The following is a 16,614-nucleotide window of genomic DNA, read 5'->3' on the forward strand; positions in this document are numbered from 1 at the left end:
GCGCCCTCAGTTGCACTTGCACTGGTTGTTGTAAGTGAGGGGGGGAGAAGGCTTATGTGCACTGCTTTGACTCCTCGGAATAGAGGCTTAGAGCTTAATAATCAGCAGTCTCTCAAAAGCGCGTTGGAGCATGGACTCACCAAAGGTCGGCGCCGCAGCTCCCTTGCGGAAGTCGTGTCACTTTCCAGCTGGCTCGTCCACGCAGCGTCGCAGCTTATCGATCTGCAGATCCGCAGTTTTCCTTTCACAGAATCGCTCTCTCTTCACACCCGCATTTCCTTCGGCGTTACTGTTTGATCAAAAGCCTCCGGGCTGGCGGCCATATTAGTTTATAGCACAGAACCTTCACCGCCGCCGCTCCGTCCTTCCGGGTGCACACTTCAGCGGTGGTGGCCCGCTCAGTATCCCTCGAACAGCAGGCACTTCTTCAGCTTGAATAAATGAAAGGCACACACTGAGTTCTTGTTTAAAGCTTGAGAAATGCTTTATTCGGTGCTTAGCCTTCTCCCCCCTATCGACAGACTCGTTTCGCCTCGCGGCTGTTTCAATGTCGATTACCATCGTGAAAAACAACCATTTTAAACCCTTCATATGTCGTCATAGCCATGAAGACAAAAGATGGACTTTCCACCGACCTCACTGATGTGATTTACAAGGCGGCCATCTTGAAACTGGTAAATATAATACAAACACATACTTAAATTCATTTTTGGTGTGCAAGTGCAAATTATAAAATTATTTTAAACCATAATTGAAAAACGACGAAGGACTGTTGTCCGAAACGCGTCTCTTCACACTGCTAACAGAGAAATAAAGTTATCCTGCCTTTACCCTCGGAGTGCTGTTCTTTGTTCCATGAATTGGGGGACGGAGCCTGAGAGTGTGTGTATGTGTGTGTGTGTATATATATATATATTTTCTCAAATTGCCTTAGCTATTCCAGGGTGCACTCACAGCGCGCCACCTCACAGGGCTTTCACATTCTCGCCCCCACCATCCGGGTAGTTAGGTCGCCTGACGCGTTTCTGTGGTCCATTACCACTTCATCAGAGGCGTTTCTCCTGCATCCACTGAACTGCGCTTCTTTTAATGCACGCTCCATTGTTAATTACCATACGTGGGACACGCTTCGTTCTTGTCCGCACAGCATGCTGGTCTTAGTAGTTCTTTCTGCGCTCCATTAGTAGTTCAGATAATGCAGACATTGGAGATAATTTTTCAATCCTTCGTAGGATCCGATTCTTAGGAGTGAGTTCTTTTTGCCCAACACGTTCTGCGCTGACAGGAATAGGAGCCAGTGCATCCTGACTGGAAGGCTCCCGTATTCAAATTTGGTTTCTCAAATTGCCTTAGCTATTCCAGGATGCAGGAGAAACGCCTCTGATGAAGTGGTAATGGACCACAGAAACGCGTCAGGCGACCTAACTACCCGGATGGTGGGGGCGAGAATGTGAAAGCCCTGTGAGGTGGCGCGCTGTGAGTGCACCCTGGAATAGCTAAGGCAATTTGAGAAACCAAATTTGAATACGGGAGCCTTCCCGTCAGGATGCACCGGCTCAAAGAATCGAGTGGCTGAGGGAGAGGAACCTTCCTATTCCTGTCAGCGCAGCACGTGTTGGGCAAAAAGAACTCGCTCCTAAGAATCGGATCCTACGAAGGATTGAAAAATTATCTCCAATGTCTGCATTATCTGAACTACTAATGGAGCGCAGAAAGAACTACTAAGACCAGCATGCTGTGCGGACTAATCAAGAACGAAGCGTGTCCCACGTATGGTAATTAACAATGGAGCGTGCATTAAAAGAAGCGCAGTTCAGTGGATGCAGGAGAAAGGCCTCTGATGAAGTGGTAATGGACCACAGAAACGCGTGCCTAACTACCCGGATGGTGGGGGCGAGAATGTGAAAGCCCTGTGAGGTGGCGCGCTGTGAGTGCACCCTGGAATAGCTAAGGCAATTTGAGAAACTATATATATATATATATATATATATATATATATATATATATATATATATATATATATATATATATATATATATATATATATATATATATATATATATATATATATATATATATATATATATATATACACTAATTAATTAAACATCACTTTTTTGAAAAATATTACTTTAAACACAAAGTTTTAAACAAAGAAAACCACTGAGTTGCACCACTTAGTTATATCAGGTAACTATAACTCGTGCTCTAAAGTATCTATTACTCACACCACCGCCATGCACAGTGTTCTTATCAATGATGACATTTCAGTTTGCAGTGATGTCATCAGTGAAATCATAGAACATGGCATGAGTGGTGTAATATGTTGAGTATTATGCTGTTCATGGTGAGGGCATGAGTTATAGTTACTTCAGAGAATGAGTTATAATTGCTCCAACAAGGACCTGTCACCGTGCTTCCTAGTGGAAAAGGTCTACAAGTCCTTGGCACTGTGGCCACAACCAGGGCCCCGCCGAGACCAATAATTACCTGCATTTACAATTTTATCTACAGGGATTTGATCCTCCGGGCTACCCCTCAACAAAAAGAAAAACATCTCCTTTGACTCCACAAAGCTCATGCTGGTCCTGGACAACACACTGCAAGTGGAGTAACAACGTCGCTCATTCCTCTGTGTCGAACAAAAATTGCTCACTACGCAGGTGACCTACATGTTGCTCTTCCCTGCCAGTCTAAAAGCTATTTTTTCTGGAAGAACACTTTTTCAAAACTTTGGAGACCGCATGGCAATGGATTGAGGAAAGACATGACTGGAGGAGACAGGACACAGACATGGAGGAGCAACCTGCGTCTGGTGACAGACCAGGACCCTGGAGACAGCTGCCACGCAGGTGTTGGAGAAACAGGAGACTACTTCGGTCGATGGAGGCGGCAACGGGCAGAAATGAGTGGTGACTGCTGCCGTCTGAGACTGCTGATCCAGCTACAATGGTGAAGGACTACAACTAAGGTTTAGACGCTCTGTTGTCCCTCCCGCAGTGCTTGTTCTAGACACTACGATTGCAGAATGCCTATTCTGAATCTTCTGTGCAATTTTAGTCGGGTAGTCATCTACTGCCCCAGCAGGAATTCGATTTGTTTATGGGTTGTTTTCAAAGGGGGTTTTAAGGAGAGTTGCAGTATAGGGACGAGTTTGATGTTTAAATGCCCGGTTGGCAGTTGTCCCTACTGTTCTCTACGACAGATGCTTCCAGTTTTCAAAGTATTGGGAGGGGGTATTTCCTGTTCCTTAATGATATCCGGTAATTGTTCTTGGAGCCCTCAAATAATGACAAAGCAGAGCACTGCCAATCTGGGTGGGATGACCCTGCACCAACTAAACCCCTGTGACAATGACCCCCTTTACCCGCGAAGCCTGGTCCGCTTTTTGACGTGGAACATGAACAATATTTTCGATAACATTAAGAGGGGCAGTCTTAAAGGCAGCAAGATGATTCAACCCAGATATATTCCTACTCCAAGAGACCCATTTGGTGGGAGATTTCTGCCCCTTTCTTTCCAGATCAGGATTCTCACAAGACTTCCATGCGGGCTTCACTCAGGGTTCCCGCAGAGTTCCCGCAGAGTAGCAGTCCTGATCTGTTCTACTATTCCCTTCCAGGAAACATTTTTTCCTGGCCAAATGGAGATATGTGGTGGTTTCTGCTCAGCTCTATGGCTTAGCCATCTGCTTTTTCAGCGTATATGGCACTCTAGCTAGTTGCAGAATCTCTACTTAGTTTGGGAAAGCTCATACTTCAGCTATCTCAGGGACCGTGGGAAATTAGGGGGCAATCTCAATTGGGTGGACTACATTCTACTAGAAAGATTCACAATCCTAGACAATGAGTCGATCAACACGTCTAGGTACTTTCTTAGAGAACATGCACCTGATAGACGCTTGGCATCTTCATCATCCTGGGACATAGAGGACTATACATACTATTCAGGGACCCACAGACTGTTCTCTTGCCTTGACTACTTTATATTCCCACATCTAATCCTCATGGTTAACAGAGGTGAAAATGTTGGCATGGGGCCTCTATGATCATTCTCATATGGAGCTCATTTTATTGCTTGGCCCACGGAGGACTGGCTCAGGGTGGTTCCTCGACAGTTGGTTCTTCAAAGACTTTGCATTATACAGCATGCAACAAAGGGTCTGTTTTTGCACCAGGGACACAGTTGGAAGCGTGTAAAGCTGTGCTGAGGGGAGTCATTATTGGTTACATTATTGGTTATCAAACACGGGGCTGAACGACAAGCCTGTAAGGAGGTTGTTGAATGGGAAACCTTGCTAATAATGCTGGAAAGGCTTTATGCGGATATACCAGATGAGGCCCTCTTTAGAAACATAACATACACCCAGTCGTGCATATGTCACACTCCTTGATGAATTGACTCTCTTGGCTCGCAATGCAGAGCTTTATATACCTATTGGGGGGAAAAGACTGGTAAAACTTTCTTCCCTGCTTGGCGACAACCGTGCGCACACCGGAGTGTAAACTAGTGGAAGACCACTGTAACAGCATTACTGATGAACCCTTGATAGTGGCCGCATTTGCTGACTATTATGCTAGGCTTTATTTCTCAACTTGGGGACCCTCACCTCCATAGGTAGCATCCTTAGTGGTGGATCTGCTGACCCACTGGCTTTCTTCCGAAGAGTGGAACTCCTTCGAAGAGGCGATTATACTGCAGGAACTAGGAGGTGCCCATGACCAGGCAGAACTCTGGCCCCAAATGAGTTACCCATAGAATTTTTAAGGCATACTGGACACAATTGGGTCCAGCGATCGTAGAGATGTTCCTGGAGGCACTTAATATTGATCAGCTGCTGTCCGACCTACGTCCATTGTGGTGATTCCCAAGCTAGGCCGTGCTACGCACCACAATATCTGAAGAGTACAGAACGCCCGGGGAGAAGGCATTCCCTTTAGACAATTTCAAAAAAGCTTTCCATTCTGTGTGTTGGCCTTACCTTTCTGCCCTCCTCTACAAAATGAACTTTGGACCATGAACTTTGGACCAGGTTACATTAGTCTGGTTACATTTCTCTATACTAATCCCATCAGAGTTGGGGGTTCAATGTCCCCGGCCTTCCCCATAGAAAGGGGCATACAGCGAGAATTCTCCCTCTGCTCTTTGCACTAGCTATTGAGCCTTTGGCAGAGTGGATCTGAGTAGACTCACTGATGTGTGGCTTCGAGTCAGGTCCAGGCATCTCAGATAAGATTTCCTTATTCGAGATGATGTGCTCATTTATTTGTCTGACCAGCCCCGTTGGGTCCATGCGCTCTCCGGATTCTGCAGAATTTCAGAGAATACTCTGGACTGAAAATTAACTTGGCCAAATCCTCTTTATATCTGAAAGGGGGTGGACCCCTGCCAATGACTCAATTACCATCGAGAAGACCTCTAAGCTGGCATGCTTGCTAAACCCAGTCCCCTCTGGCCGTCCCCTAGAACCCTCCCTTACGTCCTTCCCTCTGCTGACACATGAGGCCTTGGGGCCACTCTTCGGACGCGTGAAATCAGGTTCCCCAGCTGACCCCTGCCCACCCAGGATCTACAAGATGGCCCTCCCCGAAATCGAAGACGAGACCCTCTTACTCCTGAACATGTCTTTGGAAACAGGAGTTGTCCCGAGCGATTTTAAGGAGGCGCGTGTGATCCCTCTTTTGAAAAAACCCGGGGCCGACATTAAAAACTTGAAAAACTTTCGGCCCATATCCCAGCTCCCTTTCCTCGCCAAAGTCTTGGAGCAACACGTGCTTGCCTCACTTGCGCACCACCTAGAGGCTAACGACATCCTGCAATTTAACCAGGCGGGCTTCCGACCCCATCACAGCACTGAATCAGTGATGTTGGCAGTCCTAGATGATCTGAGACTGAGAGCCGATTCGAAGTACCCCTGTGCCCTGATTTTGTTAGACCTATCCGCGGCCTTTGATACCGTGAACCACGAGTTACTTCTGTCGCGGATGGCTGATTCTGGGGTGCAGGGCATTGCAATGACATGGCTCACATCCTTCCTAAAAGATCGCTCCCAGAGAGTGCAGTTGGGGGATGCCGTATCCAGGTCAGGCACTCTCCCATGCGGAGTCCCTCAGGGATCCGCATTGTCTCCCTTTTTATTTAATGCCTACCTTCAGCACTTGATAGCTGTGCTCAATCAGTTGGAGTGCCAGATTTACAACTATGCAGATGACACTCAAATTATCATTCGGATAGACAACTCCTTACCAGCGCACCAGAAAGTACAGAACATCTTAAAATTTACAATAAACTGGATGTTGGCCAACTATCTTAAGATCAATCCAGATAAAACGGAGGTGCTGGCAGTCACTGGTGACGCCAACCCCTGGAACTGTCTCTTCTGGCCATCCGAGTTGGGCAAATACCCTGAGCCTGCTACAGCAGTCAAAAGCCTGGGATTAAAAATCGACAACAAACTAACCTTGGCTCTACAGGTATCTACCACTATCGGGGTTTGTTCCAACATAATCAGGCAGCTACGAAAACTGGCCCAGCTACTCACCTTTGAGACCCTCAAACGTGTGGTTGTAGCACTCATCCTATCCCGTCTGGACTACGGTAATTCACTTTACCTAGGACTCCCAGACTACCAACTGACCAGACTCCCGACCACCATGAACGACGCGGCCTGGCTCGTGTTTAAAGTCCCGCGCCGCACTCATGCCTCCCCCCTTCTACACCAGCTACACTGGCTCCCCATCAGACAGAGGATCAAGTTCAAGGGCTTGTGCATTGCACACAAAGCCATCTACGGCAATGCACCAATTTACATAAAGAATAGCCTTACGAACTACGCCCCTACCAGAGCACTTCGATCCTCGGAAGCCAGGTTGCTAGTCTGCCCCCGCACCCGCCTGTCCTCTATGGGAGGAAGAGCCTTTTCGGCTATCATTCCACAGATCTGGAATAGACTGCCTGATAACCTCCGTAAGGAACACCTCCTGTTACCCTTCAGGAAACAGCTCAAAACCCTCCTGTTTAAAGAAGCCTGGGGCGCGCAGTAAAGTACCATCTCCCCACCCGCAACACTAAGCAGGCCCCTCTATCAAAGCGCTTAGAGACCGTTGGTGATAACGCGCTATATAAATATAAATTACAAATGACCTGAGACTCAGCCCTCAAAATACAAACAGAAGGATTCTGTTAATTGGGAGTGTACATCGAGGAGGTTTGTGGGAGAGCCTGGAAGGAGAACCTGCAACATCTCCTCCATAAATTATATAAAGACTGTCTTTTGGTCCACGCTTCACTCTCATTGTAGGTAAGATCAGCAGTTTATAAAATGGTTCGACTCCCCTGTTAATTATATCAGTTACAAAACTACCTCTAACCTGTTCCCAAGACTTTTTTACGAGTTTGAATACGGCGCTGAGACACTTTCTTTGGAACCATTGAATTGCACTTCTTTGAAATTCACTGAATGTTACAAGTCGCCATTTGACGTCAGCTTGGCCACAATGGATATACTTTTGTATTCTAGTATGGCGCATCATGTTGTGCTGAAAGAGTGGTGGTTTGAAGGCAGAGACACCTCTGGCTATGCTTCAGAGAGGTGGGTCATGCATGGAACACAAATCACCCACTATCTGTGTAGAAAGCCCTTCCCCATGACGTTTCCCCCCGCGACGAGTAGTCTTCTAGGTCTAGAGAGATGGACTTGGCAATCTGGGTTGGCTCAAGTGCCTCACCGGGTCACCCACATGGGTGCTGGGTGCCACAGGTGACCAGCTTGGAGGGCTTCAGAGAGTGGGACCGTATTGGTATCTCCACTCTGGGAGATATCCTGATGAGAACAAATATAAAGTCCTTCTCTAGTTTGCAGGCAGAGTTCGTAGTTCATAAAGCCCAATTCTTCCAATACCTATAACCACTTGGACACGCACTTCTGCCTTCTACATCTACACTGACTGAGCTTCTGGAATTCTTCCCCAGGGGGGCACAAGTACTGCTCACTACTCCCGTCCGCCATAAACTCTCCTTTAAATATAAATCACTAGTTGTACACACACCATATTCCTTCCCTGACCTGAGAGCTACCTGGGCAAGACACCTCCACCAACAAGTTTAGGCAGAATTCTGGGCTGTACACGGGTCCATGATCAGGCTCTTTCATGCGTCGGACGATATTAAGGACAATCGATATAAATAGGCCCTGCTGTGGATGGGTCTGATGGTTGCCATATGATATGTAGCTATGCTGTTGAAGTTGGTGGTTGCCCCGTTAGTAGAAGAAGAGAAGGCAGTCTAGATAGATATATGGCCCTCAAAAGATCAATTTAGGTCTCCACAGGCTGTCCCCGGAAACAGAGGACTTGAGTGGGGGTCTGGGCCCGCCACCACACTCGAGGCCCCAACAGATCGCTCTTTGCCTATGGATATGAACATGCAGGCTGCTAGAACAAACTGAGGAGGTTGGGAAGATGGGGTGGTTGGGATGGGGGGGACACACCTGAGGAGTGGGTGAAGTGACTGGGATTAACATTCAGATGGGGTAGAAGACACGTAGTTCATTTCACTCTTGATTTTGTACCACCTAGATGGGAGGGACCCAAGTTGTATTGTTTTCCTTTTCTGGACAGTGTATAGTTAGTGTGAATTTGAGTAAACTGCTTATAAAATATACTATAAACAAATGGTAAACTCTCCTGAGGTCATGGATTTTAAGACCCAGGACACATTGACTTTTTTTATAATGTTGCTGGGGGCTGATGCACGTCCTGCAGCCCCCAAAACATTATAAAAAATGTTTGGCGGTGCCCCTCTTACTGGGCACCACCAGGATCCACAAATAAAATCAGTAAAAAGCCCCTGCAGGGCATTATGGGATTCTCCATGCAGAGCAGTGAATAAAATGTGTTAAAGGGTGTTCCAGTACCCACCCGGGACACCCCCATCTTTCATTCTTATTGTTGGCGGCTAGGGGAGGGGCCTGTGGGCTTCAAAGGAGTCTTCAACACGTTTGTTTATTTATTTTAAACTGTGGTTCCAGTGTCCCCACCCGGGCATCCCACATAATTTCTTATGTTGGAGCTGCCAGGAGGAGTCCTAGGGCCACCTGCAGGCTCCCTGCAAGACAGGAGCCAGCAACAGTATAGTTATTTTGGAGCGCTCAGATCCTCACTAAGGGCGAGGTTTTGGTACAGTGAACATCCTGAACCGAATTATTTCGAGGTGCTCTCAAATGTGAAGAGCAAGGAAAAGGAGGCAGAGGAAAGAAAGGTAATTGCCCAGAGTCACTCTATTTAGACAGTCTGGTAAACGTTGACTGAAACCAGAGTTCTGCTGGTTAGGGCTATGCAACTTGTGTGTTTGCAATGGGTCCAATAGAAGCTTCTGACTGGTCTGGGCCTGTTCTGCAAGTGTATTAAAAATATTCTTTCGGTTTTCATAAAGCAGCATTAGAAACATCCCTCTTCATACAACTGGTGCACCTTGAGAAGAAAAAGTGCAAGCTTCCTAACTAATGAGGACAAGTACAACACCAACCTTTCCCATCACCGAACATGTACAAATCAGGCAGCTTAATCCCAAGCTTTATTTACTCACAGATCAGGGACAGTATGGCAGTAAAAATGTAGCTTCCCTCTCTCATATAACATATATAGGCATGGCATGAGTGACATGTAGGTTACAGACAGATTTCTAAAGTGGGTGCTTAAGCCAATGAGTCTAAGTATAGGTGGATGAATTAGTGAATGTGCAAGCTTTGAGGCCATTCTTGGCTAGGTGCTATTCCAAGACCGCATTCTGAAAGTCCTGCTGCTATCCCTTAGAGACCTGCTATTTGTGTTGCTATTCTTTAAATCGTAGGGCATTGTTATTTGGAGCAGTAGACGGCACACAGGTAGCAACCGCTTTGAAAATGTTTTGAATTTCTGATCTCACCAGGTGCTGTGCAATCCCAGGCGTGGTGCTGCACTTGTTCAAAATGCTGAGGGCCGCCAGTGAATTGCATGACTCTTTCCCTCTGTCTTTGGACTTGAAAACAAAATCTAGATATCTCTTTATTGCTCATTCCCCTTATGCACTCCTGCACGGTTATCTTTGAGGTGTTGCAGCTACTCCATCACCCCTACTTCCAGTTCCCCTGCCAAAATGCCTTTTAGATACTAATCGGCACGAGGTCCTTCCCCTTTCATGCAGTTGCCACTGGGTAGTTATAGTTAAGTCAGCTTTTCCATAGACCATTTTTTGGTTTGCTAATAACTTTGGCACCATTTGACATATCTTTCCAAACGTTTTTTTTTTAATTCATTCACCTTAGCTCTATCTTTGAATGTTTTGGGGTAATCCGTCAAGCGGGGGCTGAGAAAAAAGAGGGGGTCCCAAAACAAATTTCCATGTGCAATTTACATAGACTTTTTTTAAGAATCACTACCCAACAACTGCTGAACGGAATTACACCAAATTTGGCAGGAAACTTGATCTTGGGCCTCAAACCCTGCTTCTGGGGATTTAGTATAAATCCGTTCAATCGTTTTTGAGATATTAAGAGTCAAAAAATATTTGTGTAGCTGGACCGTTGGGTTCGAATGACACTATCGAGAGTCCCTCAGACCCAGATGTAAAGAATTTTTTTTTTTTATTGCATTGTGCTTGGTCCAGGTGTCTTTATAACAGTTGGGCCTTCTTGCTCCTGTGGGAGCAAGTGTTCTGGTTGGCTGTAAGCAGCATAAAGATAAATGTTTCTAACAGCCATTACAAGACTCTGGAAGTTAGTTCCCCGTCCTGCAATTAAAAAAAACATCCTGTGGGACTCCTGCAGGATTGCAGGAAGAAAGAAAAAAATAGCTGACTGCTGTTTTCTAAAAATTATTTGGTGAGGGGAGAATGGGTGGGGCCTTCCTACCTGAGTCCATTTTGGGTCCCGGGGACTCCATCCCCTGGGCAAACTTAAAAATAGAAACACTTTTTTTTTTAACTGGGTGGAGGCATGTGCCCACCCCCCGCCTCCCTGAGCTTTTAAGGCCCCAAAGTACCTGTGAACGTGGGGGACTGGCGGACCGGAATATCAAGCTAGGAGGTCGTATGTAGTGGGCAATGATTGTTTATTCTTGCCACAGGATAGACACAGTACGTAAGGGTTTTAGACAACAAATGAAGAAGTGGCTCCTCTGGACGACGTTTGCGGTCTGGTCCGGGCACGCCAGGGTCTTGTTCCTCCGGGGTCCTCGGAGGTTCCGGGAGAAAGAAACAAAAAGGAGCCGTTAGTCCCACCGGACTTTGGTAAGTTGGAACCGTTCACCAACACCCGGGTACAAGTGAGAGGGGAGAAGCGACAGTGGGGAGGGGAAGGTAGGGTCGGGTCAGGATATGAAAAGAGGATGGAAGCAGAGAGACAGAACGTGTACTGTGAGAGGGGGCGTGAAGGGGAAGACTCTCTACCTACAGTGCTGTACAGGGCAATGAAGTGCTTTACAACTTATTACAGTGGCTACAGGCGATAGCGTGACTCTCAGGTGACTCAAAAGGGGAAGAATATCTACAATGCACCTAATGTGCTGCAGGGGCGGTTCTAGGGCACTCACACGCTCCGCCGCAACTCTCCTGGTGAGTTGCGGCCGCTCTCCAGCCACCTCCTGCGGACTCCACCAGTCCTCGCTCCACTCGTCTTCTTCCTCAGCCGCCTTCTCCGTCACCGCTCCGGTCTGGGTCTCCTGCCACGGGCTTGATCCGACGTCCGTCTGGTTCCTGCTTCCGGCTTTTCCAGCGTCCGGATCCCGGTCGGGGGAGGTGCTTCCGGGGTTGTGATGGTGTGCTTCCGGGGAGAGATCGCTCCTGGTTGGCTCCTGGAATAGAGGACAGAGGGGTGGGGTTCGGGTTGGCAAGGTTGTTGCTAGGGATGCATCGGGATCGGCTTCCATGCGGGGCGAATGTCCGAAGAGACGCGGCCCAAGCGAGGTAAGGGACGAAGCCGCATCACTGTACCCCATCCCCTGGGGCTGAGTACCGTAATGATGGGATGGTGGGCATGCCCACCTCCCCTTATAAATTTGAATTTGGCCTGGGATATGGAGTCCACTGGGCCTATAAAGGCTTGGGGACGGGCTGCATGCCACTCCCCCTCCCCCCTTTTTTTTTTTTGCCATTCAGCCTTGGGGTCCCCAGGGGCTATTAAGACTCAGGGATGTGGCGCCATGCGGTCCTCCTCCCTTTTAATGTGGCATTTGGCCCCAGGTATAGGGGCCCTGGGGCCTGTTAAGGCTCACAGAGGGAGGCCTAACACCCCCTACCCTTATAAACTGGATTTGGCCCTGGGGAACGGGGTGACCGGGCAGCTTAAGGCTCCAAAAGTTGGTGGGAGGGCCATACTCCCTATAATTAAAGTTTGGCCCGGGCATGGGGTCCTTGGGAATCGTTTGAGCTCGGGAAGGGGGGGAATACACCCCTCCCCTAATTTTAATGTATATTGGGATGAGGTCTCCAGGGTCACTTAACACTCGGGGAGGGGGACCACATAAAAAAGGGCCCTAGGTTTTGGGGTCCCCGGGTCAAATAGTGGCTTGGGGGAAAAGGCCTTAGTATGGTATTTGAGGTATGAAAGTACAAAATAGCACAGAATAATAAAAAGCATAATTAATGCCATCACTCATACATCCCCCTTAGGTGAAACATGTTTTGCTATGTGCAGCATTCACCCTGTACTCTATATTTCATGGGTAGCCAAGTTCATATTAACGTTCAGCCACACATAGATGGGTAACCCCTACTGCACATGGTATTTAATCTGTATACAACTGTTGAGATAACTTAGTTCCTGTAGATACTTAACCTTGGTTTACACATCGAATGCCCTACAGCCTTTGTCTGTATCAACCTCTTCAGTCAGCGAACCTCCTGTGAGAAATGAGGTGGACATGAGTAGAAAAGTGGGTACTGTAAACAGTGTTTATCCTGTACTACTCTATTTGTAGACTGTAGATCGTGAAACTCTCATGAGAAATACAACACAGAGTATTGAAAAGTATCTACTAAGAGGGACTATTTACTAAAAATACCAGAGTCCTAAAGGTGCTAAAGGTCATACTTCTCACAGCCTTCGCAATGTGCTGAAAACTTTACAGAGCACCCATCTTCAGTAGGTAATCAAGCACATGTACATAGACCGGTAAGTGCCTGGTGCGCACAGTCTTCTATCTTATGTAGAAATTGTTCTGGCCAAACGAATGTCTCAAAATACTCCAGGCTGCTTACAATACTTAGTATCAACTACATAGTCTTTCCCTTGTTGGAAATTTTTTTTTTTGCTGAGCCAAAAAGCTTGCATTGAAAAAACTGGTCACAAGTCGTTAACTGTCACCTGCATACTGTTCGTCTTGTATAAAAACATTTGTATCGTGTTCAATACCTCCACACACCAACGGTGCATTTAGGAGCACAACTATTTTGTTAACACACCCATTATCGCGACACATGCTGTACAAAATTAGGCACAGCTGTAGTAGAATACTTACCTACCACTATATTAATTATAAAACAAACTAACAATGTCATACATGATGTCATAGCACATGTCATGAGTGATGTAATATGTGAGGCCATGCATGGTGTGAGCGCAAGTTATAATTAGCCCTGTACTCTGCGAACTATAAGTCGTGTGTTTGTTTTTTTGTTCAAAACGTTAATGTCATTGACATTCCCCTACCAATAGGTTACTTTAGCCTTTGGATAGATAGATAGATAGATATGTGTGTGTGTGTGTGTATGTATATATATATATATATATATATATATATATATATATATATATATATATATATATATATATATATATACACACACACACAAATAATTTTAGTTTTCAGGTCTGCACGTGCTCAACATATAGCATATCTACCAACTCACCCTCATTGGGTGGCTATTGCCCTCTTTTTAGTGGTAAGCCTGTGCCGTACAGGTGATGACGTGCACAGATAGTGCCTTTCAGCTGCTGCTCCTAGTGATCCAGTATTTAGCGCAGAGCATCCCTAGAGCAGATGGTCTTATTGTATGGCTTTGGCTGCTTTGTGGGGTGGAATGAAGGCTCTTCGATTCTTTTGCAGTTGGATTTCTTCGTCGTCCATCACTACGCTTTGTGTTCACAAAAAAATATTAAAGTTCATGTTAAACTATTGGCAGAGACGTTTTCAGGCGTGGGCAAAGTGGGCCCTGGCCCAGGAACCCAGGCTTTTCCGGGAAGATCCCTGACAGAGCCAGCTCCGTTCTGCAGAGTCTTGCCCCGATGACCTTGAACAAATCTTGAACAGGTTGTTTTAATTACTGTTTTCCTTTAATTTATTTTTAAGTTGAGTATTATGACTATGCAATATACATAAAAATCGTGTTTTAGGTCAAAACAGGACCTCACGTATGAGAAATAGAATGGGGTCCCAATGATTATTTGCAATATTAGTGAGCTGCTGCTGCATTATAATATTGAAAAAAGCATGTCACTAGGCCTAAATATTTGATGCAAACACGTTTCGAATTTGGATCACGGTGCCTGTGCACTGGCCAACGATGGCATGAAAAAGCTGAAACGGGATCATTCATTCTAAGCTGTTCCGAACATGGGCCCACAAAATGCCTTTGGTCCAATGCCCCTCAAATCCTTAAAATGTCTCCGACTATTGGATAACTATTTCAAAAAGTGCTATTTGTTTAGCCCTCTCCCTTCAACCAACAAATGCATGTCTTTGTGGAGGGTATGTAAACACGTCCCTGGAATCAATTCCTTAAATTAGAGCCCTCATCAGCCTGCCAGTCGATGCTTGGACGTTTCCGGCTCTGGTAGGTGGGTACTGGCCCCTGAGGGGAGCTGCTGGGGGCTGTCACACAGGGGTTAATCTGCCGCAGGCCCGTGTCTGCCTCGTGTCTGGCACCGCCTGCGGTTTTAAATGTCATTCGTTGTTTACGGATGTTGATCCCGAAGTTATTAATAAATCAGGAGGAAGGCCTTCAAATGTATCTTTAATGCCTTTGCTTCGGAGTTATTGTCTAATGCATTTTTTTTCACGAGCAGGCGGAACCTCTCTCCTCGACTCGAGTGGCTTCGGAGCTCGGGCAGGGCACGGGTGTTACACTGCCTTGCTGTCCCGTCGGGTGTGAAGTGTGCAGCCATTCCTGCCATTTTTATCGCGCATCACTTGCTGTCTGCTGACAACGGGGGACGGGAGCTGCATGTCCCCTGAGTGCCTGAAAACAAAGTTATGGGATTAAAACGCTGGCAACGATGTACCAGGCCCTCGTACCTGTGAGACCCGTCGACTGCTCCTTGTGTGAGTAGTTTTCCGTGACGCATGATGGACTTCGGAAATTGAGGGTAGAGGTACACGTGAATCCGATTAAGTTCTCATTAGCCACGACATGCACTCCCCCTCTTCTGAGGTTTGCCTTTTTTTTTTTTATTCTTTGTTATACTCTTTATTCTTTCTGGCAATAAGATCTTGGAAAGTATTTAACTTTTTTACACTTTGCGGTTTCCTTAAACCGCAGGCCGATCGGGTTCTCGCAGTAATTGCTAGGCAACGTGGAATGCTGATTCAGGCTGACAAGTCGAGGTCCCTCCCATCCCTGGTCAGGCCATGAAGCGCTGCAGCGCCCAGAGCTGCGGACCTTGAACTGCCGTGGGAGAGCGGGGCTGGGCTTGGAAAGGGACGGCCGGGGCCCACGACACTGAACCGAGCCACGTGGGGGTCCAGGGACAGCCTCTGGCCCCGGGAGGTGTCTGCGGGACGGGACTCGGCTGCTGGAACTGGCTCTGTACACGCACATCTCCCGGGAGGACTCGCCGCACTGTGTCTGCTCCAAACTCTTGTGGTTCACGGCATGGTTTGTGTTACTCTTACAAAGACACAGCCCCTGCTGGCCTGCCACCTCCAGTACGGACCTGAACACGCACTTTACAAGTTTCAGATCTGTTTTACTCCGTGAAGCGGTGCAGGTGAGAGACTGTTTCATGTGATGTTACAAGCCTGTGCGCAGCGGTCTCTGCCTGTAGTGTGCCTGCTCGCCAGCGCCGCGGGGCTGTTTGCCTTGGCAGTGTCTGACTTATCCGGGAACCCGAGTGCCTGTTTGTAAAGGTCATTGTGCACCGCTATTCGTGTTTGTGCCTGTGAAGATTACTTTCTTGGACTTGAAGTTTTATTTTGAGTTTAGCCACTTTAACCGTAATGAATTGTGTTTACTTGAGGAAAGCATTTTTAACGCACAATAAACGCCAGTTTGTTGCTGCCAGGCCATACATAGCACGTTAATAAATGTAGTTCACTTAGGGATTCTCCTCCCGAAAGGAAGGTCAGCACCTGACTCCACAGCGATGCATTTCCGGTCTCCTGTTTTAGGCTCATCAGGTGAGTTCTCTTATTAGCTCAATGGAGGGAAACAGACTACATTTCCCAGCGTGCATTATGTTGTCCTTTAAAGCTTGGGTATAGAGAGGCTGTCCACTGTGAGTAAGGTGCCCATCCTGCTATAGAAATAAGCACGTCTATTATCAGGTGAACACGGATGCGTGCTTTTTGTATAACGAGTGTAACTGCAGAAAGTAACGTTTGGCTTTAAAGTGGAGCTATAAATCCGCGCCCTACGACTCGC

General features: G+C 47.0%; 1 protein-coding gene across 4 annotated transcripts in view; it reads left to right on the forward strand.

The window, feature by feature from the left end:
• Positions 1-16,614, forward strand: part of MTUS1 (microtubule associated scaffold protein 1) — a 972,936-nt gene that overhangs the window by 174,733 nt on the left and 781,589 nt on the right. For 2 of the 4 annotated variants that reach the window (XM_078678113.1, XM_078678115.1), the window contains exon 1: positions 15,568-15,961. The exons of the other annotated variants lie outside the window; for them this stretch is intronic. The gene's annotated coding sequence lies outside the window, so the exon portion shown is untranslated. Of the gene's footprint in view, positions 1-15,567; positions 15,962-16,614 lie in introns of those variants that run through there. 4 annotated transcript variants of the gene reach the window in all.

Source organism: Lissotriton helveticus, chromosome 2_2 (genome assembly GCF_964261635.1).
Source record: "Lissotriton helveticus chromosome 2_2, aLisHel1.1, whole genome shotgun sequence".
NCBI lineage: Eukaryota > Metazoa > Chordata > Amphibia > Caudata > Salamandridae > Lissotriton > Lissotriton helveticus.